This window comes from Plutella xylostella, chromosome 23 (assembly GCF_932276165.1).
Source record: "Plutella xylostella chromosome 23, ilPluXylo3.1, whole genome shotgun sequence".
Classification (NCBI taxonomy): domain Eukaryota; kingdom Metazoa; phylum Arthropoda; class Insecta; order Lepidoptera; family Plutellidae; genus Plutella; species Plutella xylostella.
Window position 1 is genome coordinate 9,260,804 of NC_064003.1, and position 7,398 is coordinate 9,268,201.

General features: G+C 38.0%; 2 long non-coding RNA genes across 2 annotated transcripts; both read right to left on the bottom strand.

Annotated features, from left to right (window-relative positions):
* Window positions 1–552: 552 nt before the first annotated feature.
* LOC125490369 lies at window positions 553–3,743 on the bottom strand. Its single transcript, XR_007267636.1, has 2 exons — window positions 2,611–3,743; window positions 553–756 (listed from the first exon to the last, which is right to left on the bottom strand). It is a non-coding gene; the product is annotated as an uncharacterized LOC125490369 (long non-coding RNA).
* Window positions 3,744–4,405: 662 nt separating this feature from the next.
* Window positions 4,406–5,795, bottom strand: LOC125490368. Its single transcript, XR_007267635.1, has 2 exons — window positions 4,983–5,795; window positions 4,406–4,532 (listed from the first exon to the last, which is right to left on the bottom strand). It is a non-coding gene; the product is annotated as an uncharacterized LOC125490368 (long non-coding RNA).
* Between the last annotated feature and the right edge of the window lie 1,603 nt (window positions 5,796–7,398).

The following is a 7,398-nucleotide window of genomic DNA, read 5'->3' on the forward strand; positions in this document are numbered from 1 at the left end:
GCTTTCTAGGCCCAAGCCCTTCCTTCATTGGAAGGAGACCCATTCTCCAGCAGTAGGGACGTGATGGGTTGATGTTGAAGCGTCTGCGCCTTGGCAGCTAGAGTTACACATTTTCAATCTAATATATTGTGTTGTAACTTGCTTACTTTTTCAGGGATCTTTTCTTGAAAGACATAACCTGAGATCTCATATCTTCTATCTTAAAGGTGAGCTCTTGTATTGTGCCTATACTTAATATTGCATACAATACATATTTTTTCTGAATTTAATTTGGTCTTAATAGCTAACACAGGCTTGCCATAAGGAAGAGCTCAGTGATTACAACAGTAAAGTTGACTTCAGAATGAATGTTTATTCAGTAGACATTGGCCTTAATATCACCTATACAAGGTGTATGCCACAGCACATAATAATATTTTACCACTATGTTGGCTGATATTGTTTGAGCCCGGATTTGAGTACTCCTCATCTAGTGTACCCACATGGCAGGTGGTTGTCAAATGATTTTGCCCAGGTAGCTTTCTATTACCCACATTGCACAAGTTTGTAGTCTCTGGAGAGTACAAACATGAGATAGCTACAAGTCTAAGTGCCTATTATTGTCCTGGACTTTTGTTCACCAAGTTGTGTTAACATTTGGCCTTTATGAGCCTTTCTAAGGATCTATCTGGTAAGGTGCCTATATTATATTGATTTTTATATGTATACCATATACCTACATCATGTGGAGCCTATGACTGATGGCTGTGAAAATACCTATCCAACATATTGGTTGGGCTATTGAATAGTCCCTATAAAGTGTTTACTTGCATTTATGGTGGATTATATTGCAGTAGTAAATTGTTTTTTATCAAGTATAGATAGAGATGATGTGCGGTTCTGAAACTTTATATTTCAACCTGAGAGAAGGGTGTAAGCCTAATAGCTGTACAAAAGCTGTTTCTATTCTAACTGGCCCTTTACTTAAGTAGGTTGCTACCTACATGCAGGCTTGACTTTTTAAAGACTGTTGGTCCTGTAAAATCTTGGTAAAATTAGTCATGTTTGATTGAAATTGGTACATCTATAAACTTTTCCGTGTACCTAGAGACTAGTCATCACCCATGTATATCTCAAAAGGAAAATTATGATAGTGTACACACAGACAGCTGTCATGTAATCCTATTGCAGTAGGCTATTCAACTACCTAGCAAGGGTGGTGCAGTGACATAAGTCTAATACAATCCATATTTCTGTGCTTTATAAAGTTCAATTTTACTTCAACTAAAAAGGAATACTACCTAATAATATGTATGACTACCTAATAGGTACAAATTACCTATGGTTATGTATTACCTAGAGGGCCTATGTAATACAAATTGATAGGTACTTATATAAAGACAATGATGTAAAATTTTATATTTTCTATTGTCTGTTTCTATGCTATTAGGTATTCCTCACACCTGGATTGGTTCTTTACTAGTTCTAACTTTAATTTGATAAGAAATTGGCTTATTTATGTTATACTTACTTACTTAAATTAATAATGGTATGATTTATGATCCCATTAGCAACATACTTACAGATCATAAGTGTAGGTAAGTATGTGACATGTTGTGTATCACACTAGGTATGTAGTGGATACACACCTATTGATCATTAACTAGAGTACCTATGTACTTATAAATTTTGTTTTTAATTAATTTTCTTTCTTTTAGGTGCAAGTACCTTTATGATGAAGGTGCATTTTAAGTATGTTTCCTTTACAACTATGATGTTGTCTAACAGGAATCTTTATTATATTTTAGGTATATTTTACCTAAAAAGGAGATCACATAGCGTTTAGATTTTCTAATCTCTTTCACCAGCAGATAACAAACAAGTCTTCACTCAACGCTGTGTGTTTCGAAAGAACACATAATAGACCTGTTTTGCATTACAACAAAACAGATATTATGTGTATGAAGAAACACACAGCGTTGCAGCAACGGCTTGCAGGTGAGTTTTGAAGACTACTATGTCAGAAATTTGACAGCGCGTCACAGAGTAGAATCCAGATTCTAGACTGCACTGTCCACTGGCTAAAGTGAAAGAGAGGAAAATACAGCAGATTGGTATGTAAAAACCCATTTTTTCCTATTTATACTAAGAAATCAAATAATTGCTTCTTCACTCAACGCTGTGTGTTTCTTCATACACATAATATCTGTTTTGTTGTAATGCAAAACAGGTCTATTCAGTAGACATTGGCATTAATATCACCTATACAAGGTGTATGCCACAGCACATATATTACCACTATGTTGGCTGATATTGTTTGAGCCCGGATTTGAGTACTCCTCATCTAGTGTACCCACATGGTAGGTGGTTGTCAAATGATTTTGCCCAGGTAGCTTTCTATTACCCACATTGCACAAGTTTGTAGTCTCTGGAGAGTACAAACATGAGATAGCTACAAGTCTAAGTGCCTATTATTGTCCTGGACTTTTGTTCACCAAGTTGTGTTAACATTTGGCCTTTATGAGCCTTTCTAAGGATCTATCTGGTAAGGTGCCTATATTATATTGATTTTTATATGTATACCATATACCTACATCATGTGGAGCCTATGACTGATGGCTGTGAAAATACCTATCCAATTATCCATATTAGTTGGGCTATTGAATAGTCCCTATAAAGTGTTTACTTGCATTTATGGTGGATTATATTGCAGTAGTAAATTGTTTATCAAGTATAGATAGAGATGATGTGCGGTTCTGAAACTTTATATTTCAACCTGAGAGAAGAGTGTAAGCCTAATAGCTGTACAAAAGCTGTTTCTATTCTAACTGGCCCTTTACTTAAGTAGGTTGCTACCTACATGCAGGCTTGACTTTTTAAAGACTGTTGGTCCTGTAAAATCTTGGTAAAATTAGTCATGTTTGATTGAAATTGGTACATCTATAAATTTTTCCGTGTACCTAGAGACTAGTCATCACCCATGTATATCTCAAAAGGAAAATTATGATAGTGTACACATAGACAGCTGTCATGTAATCCTATTTCAGTAGGCTATTCAACTACCAAGCAAGGGTGGTGCAGTGACATAAGTCTAATACAATCCATATTTCTGTGCTTTATAAAGTTCAATTTTACTTCAACTAAAAAGGAATACTACCTAATAATATGTATGACTACCTAATAGGTACAAATTACCTATGGTTATGTATTACCTAGAGGGCCTATGTAATACAAATTGATAGGTACTTATATAAAGACAATGATGTAAAATTTTATATTTTCTATTGTCTGTTTCTATGCTATTAGGTATTCCTCACACCTGGATTGGTCCTTTACTAGTACTAACTTTAATTTGATAAGAAATTGGCTTATTTATGTTATACTTACTTACTTAAATTAATAATGGTATGATTTATGATCCCATTAGCAACATACTTACAGATCATAAGTGTAGGTAAGTATGTGACATGTTGTGTATCACACTAGGTATGTAGTGGATACACACCTATTGATCATTAACTAGAGTATCTATGTACTTATAAATTTTGTTTTTAATTAATTTTCTTTCTTTTAGGTTCAAGTACCTTTATGATGAAGGTGCATTTTAAGTATGTTTCCTTTACAAATATGATGTTGTCTAACAGGAATCTTTATTATATTTTAGGTATATTTTACCTAAAAAGGAGATCACATAGCGTTTAGATTTTCTAATCTCTTTCACCAGCAGATAACAAACAAGTCTTCACTCAACGCTGTGTGTTTCGAAAGAAAGAACACATAATAGACCTGTTTTTCATTACAACAAAACAGATATTATGTGTATGAAGAAACACACAGCGTTGCAGCAACGGCTTGCAGGTGAGTTTTGAAGACTACTATGTCAGAAATTTGACAGCGCGTCACAGAGTAGAATCCAGATTCTAGACTGCACTGTCCACTGGCTAAAGTGAAAGAGAGGAAAATACAGCAGATTGGTATGTAAAAACCCATTTTTTCCTATTTATACTAAGAAATCAAATAATTGCTTCTTCACTCAACGCTGTGTGTTTCTTCATACACATAATATCTGTTTTGTTGTAATGCAAAACAGGTCTATTTGTATTATGGCGGCCGTAATAACAAATAACGTTCCGTATTATGCACACATTGCGTGAATGACATATACACACTGAAATATTTTGTAGTATGCAAATTCTATATTTTTTAAACATATTGATGTCAGTATTAGTAATATAAATATATATGTAATGTTTTATTTTATTAAATTTTCGTGAATGACTAGATACTAAAATATTTAATAACTATTATAGCAGTTGAATTTGACGTAATATTTTGACTGTAAAGAAACGTACCATTGCCGGAGTTTTAATAATTACCAGTATTAAAAATAAATAATACTAAAATAATGTTGCCAGATTCAATTCAATTTTGGTTGAATGGCTCTTTGCCGTGTGTGACTAACACGGCTAACTGGGCCAGAGTCACGTGACCAATGCTCACAGTATTGGAAAGCAGTCGTTACGGTTATTTTAGACTATTTACACAGTTAAAACCTGAAACAACCAGACAAACACAATATATACAAACAATAAGTGGACATCACAAGTAATGGTTAGATTTGTTAGTATATATGTACAAACACATTTACAGTTTAATATTGTTAGTCTTAAGGAATTTGTACAGTATATTAACAAGGGGAGTATGTACAAGGGTAAGAAGATAGTTAGTATTTACAGGTTTGGGAATGGTGGGGGGGAGGATGTCATATAGGGAGGTTTGAAGGTTGGGACATTCGAAAAAGAGATGATCAACAGATCCTTCACTGGCACCGCAGTCGCAGACAGAGCTATCACGGACCCGAATCCTAGCCAAGTGCACCGGTGTGCACGCGTGGCCCAGACGCAGTCTACAAAGAGTGGAAGTTGCTGGTTTATCTAAGTGCTTTGCTTTAAAAAACCATGGCTTTTTTGGAATATGAGGTTGGATATGGGAGTAAAATTTACCTTTAAAATTCCTAGAAGTGTCCCAGGACACTTTCCAGGATCTATCCAGCCTCGGTCCTGCGAGCGAGGCAAGGTCATGGGCAAAATTTTGGTAATGAGTGTCCAGGCCCAAGCTAACGGCATCCTTAGCAAAGGAATCTGCACACTCATTACCAATAATACCACTGTGCCCAGGTATCCAAGCGATAGCTACTTCTATACCCTGAGTCATGCAACGGAATAGGGTTTCTCTAATTTTTTAAATGATAGGGAATTTGGATTTGGATTTAAAGGGAAAGGAAATAATTGCTTGTAATGAACTGGCCGAATCAGAAAGGATAATAGTTTTGTTAAGTTTGTGTGACTCAGCGTACAGAAGCGCCTCGAGAATAGCTGTTGCCTCGCCCGTGAAGACCGAGGACTCAGGGGGACGCTTAAAACTGAGTGCAACTTTGTACTTGGGCAGCCATACGGCCAAACCCACGTTGCTGTTTTCGGAGAGTTTGGATGCGTCAGTGAATATGGGGAGCCAGCCTGGCCACTCTGAATTGAGTTTCGCACTTAGAGCTTTTTCAGCGGCAGGAGAGTATTTACTGATACCTAAATCCATTACTACATTGGGCTGAAAAACTAAGGCGTCGTAAGGAACATCAAACCGAGGGTAAATACTAAATTTGGATGTAGGGTGGGGGAGGTTAGAAGAAAAGATATAAGTTTTTAGTAGATAGGAAAGTCCATGGGTTTCTTGAGCATTACACAGACGCTTAAGGATATCAAGTTTGGGCAACAAAGGATGGGAGTTAGATTGCCAGATTCGAAAGAAAAACCGATCACATAAGTGTTGTCTCCGAAGTGAGAGAGGAGGGTCAACACACTCAACCTGGAGGGCATTGGTAGGGGAGGATTTCATCGCACCTGAAACTATGCGAAGGCACTTGTACTGCACTTTGTCAATTTTCTCCAGAGCTGCTTTATTGCAAGGGTCTATAATGAAGGCAGCATAATCGAAATGGCTCCGGACAATCGCATTATATAGCAGTTTTTGTGAGTAAGGGTGGGAACCCCACCAAACACCCGACAGTGATCTGAGGACGTTGACACCCCTCTCACACTTCCGAGCCACATAGCTCATGTGATGGGTACCTGATAACTTGGAATCCAATATCACGCCTAAGAATTTTACTTCACTTGATACAGCAATTGAATCTTCTCCAATAACGATGTCCACGTCAGGGACGTTGCGCTTCTTGGTAAATACGACTGCTGTACATTTTTGAGTGGAGAGGGATAAGCCATGTCGAGTCAGCCAGTCCGAGAGGTATCTTAGGGCCAGGTTCAGCTGGACATTTGTCTCTCCTAATGAAGAAGAAGCGTGGTAGAGTGCAAGGTCATCAGCATATTGTAAAATGTCGCAAAAGCAGTCAACGGACCGTTCAAGATCGTATGTATAGAGGCTGTACAGGAGAGGGCTCAAGACTGATCCCTGGGGGAGGCCTTTCCAAACAAATTTTGGGTGGTCTAGGGAAGATGATGGGGATTTTATAAATATGGATCTCTCCATTAGTAGGCTGCAAACAAGACGGGTAAGCTTCACTGGAATACTCAGCTGGCGCATTTTCTGCCTGAGCACAGGAAGAAGTACGTTGTCGTAAGCAGATGCTACATCAAGAAAGACACCCACCAGGTATTCTTTCCTCTTAAAGGCAATTTGGATGTCTGTAGTGAGTATCGCAAGGCTGTCCAAAGTACTCATGCCTTTCCGAAACCCAAACTGGGTTTTGGCTAAGATACCTTTGTTTTCGACTAGCCATTCGAGCCTGCACTTTATTATGTGTTCGAGAATTTTAGCCAAGGAAGAGGATAGGGCGATCGGTCGACGGGAGTTTGGATCACGAGGGTCCTTTCCGGATTTCAAAATAGGTACGACTATTTGTTTACTCCATGAGCTCGGAGTAACTCCGTACTCAAGGAAGTAATTTATCAGCTCCAAGTAGACCTGCTTGACCTTGAGGCTTGATTTTGAAAGAAACGAATATGGAATGCCATCAATGCCTGGAGTTGAATCGGATAGACCTGATAGAGCAGATTGAAGTTCGTCCATAGAGAATGGTGAATCCAATCTGTCTGAAGATTGTATAATAGACGGGGGAGGAGGAAGAGAATCATAGTGTGGGACATATGGAGGGGCCAGCTTGTCGCTGAACCCTTCGAGCCATACAGAGGGATCATTGGATGTGATGTTTTCGACGTTCAGAGATCCACGGAAACGTCGAATGTATCTCCACACTAAGGAAGGGGGAGATCTGGGGGAGAGACGTTCACAAAACCTGAACCAGCCCTGTTTCTTCTTTTTTTTAAGAAGCCTTTTAGTGCGAGCCGCAATGTGTTTATAATTAATAAAATTGTCCATGCTCATGTTTGAGAGATAAACACCCTC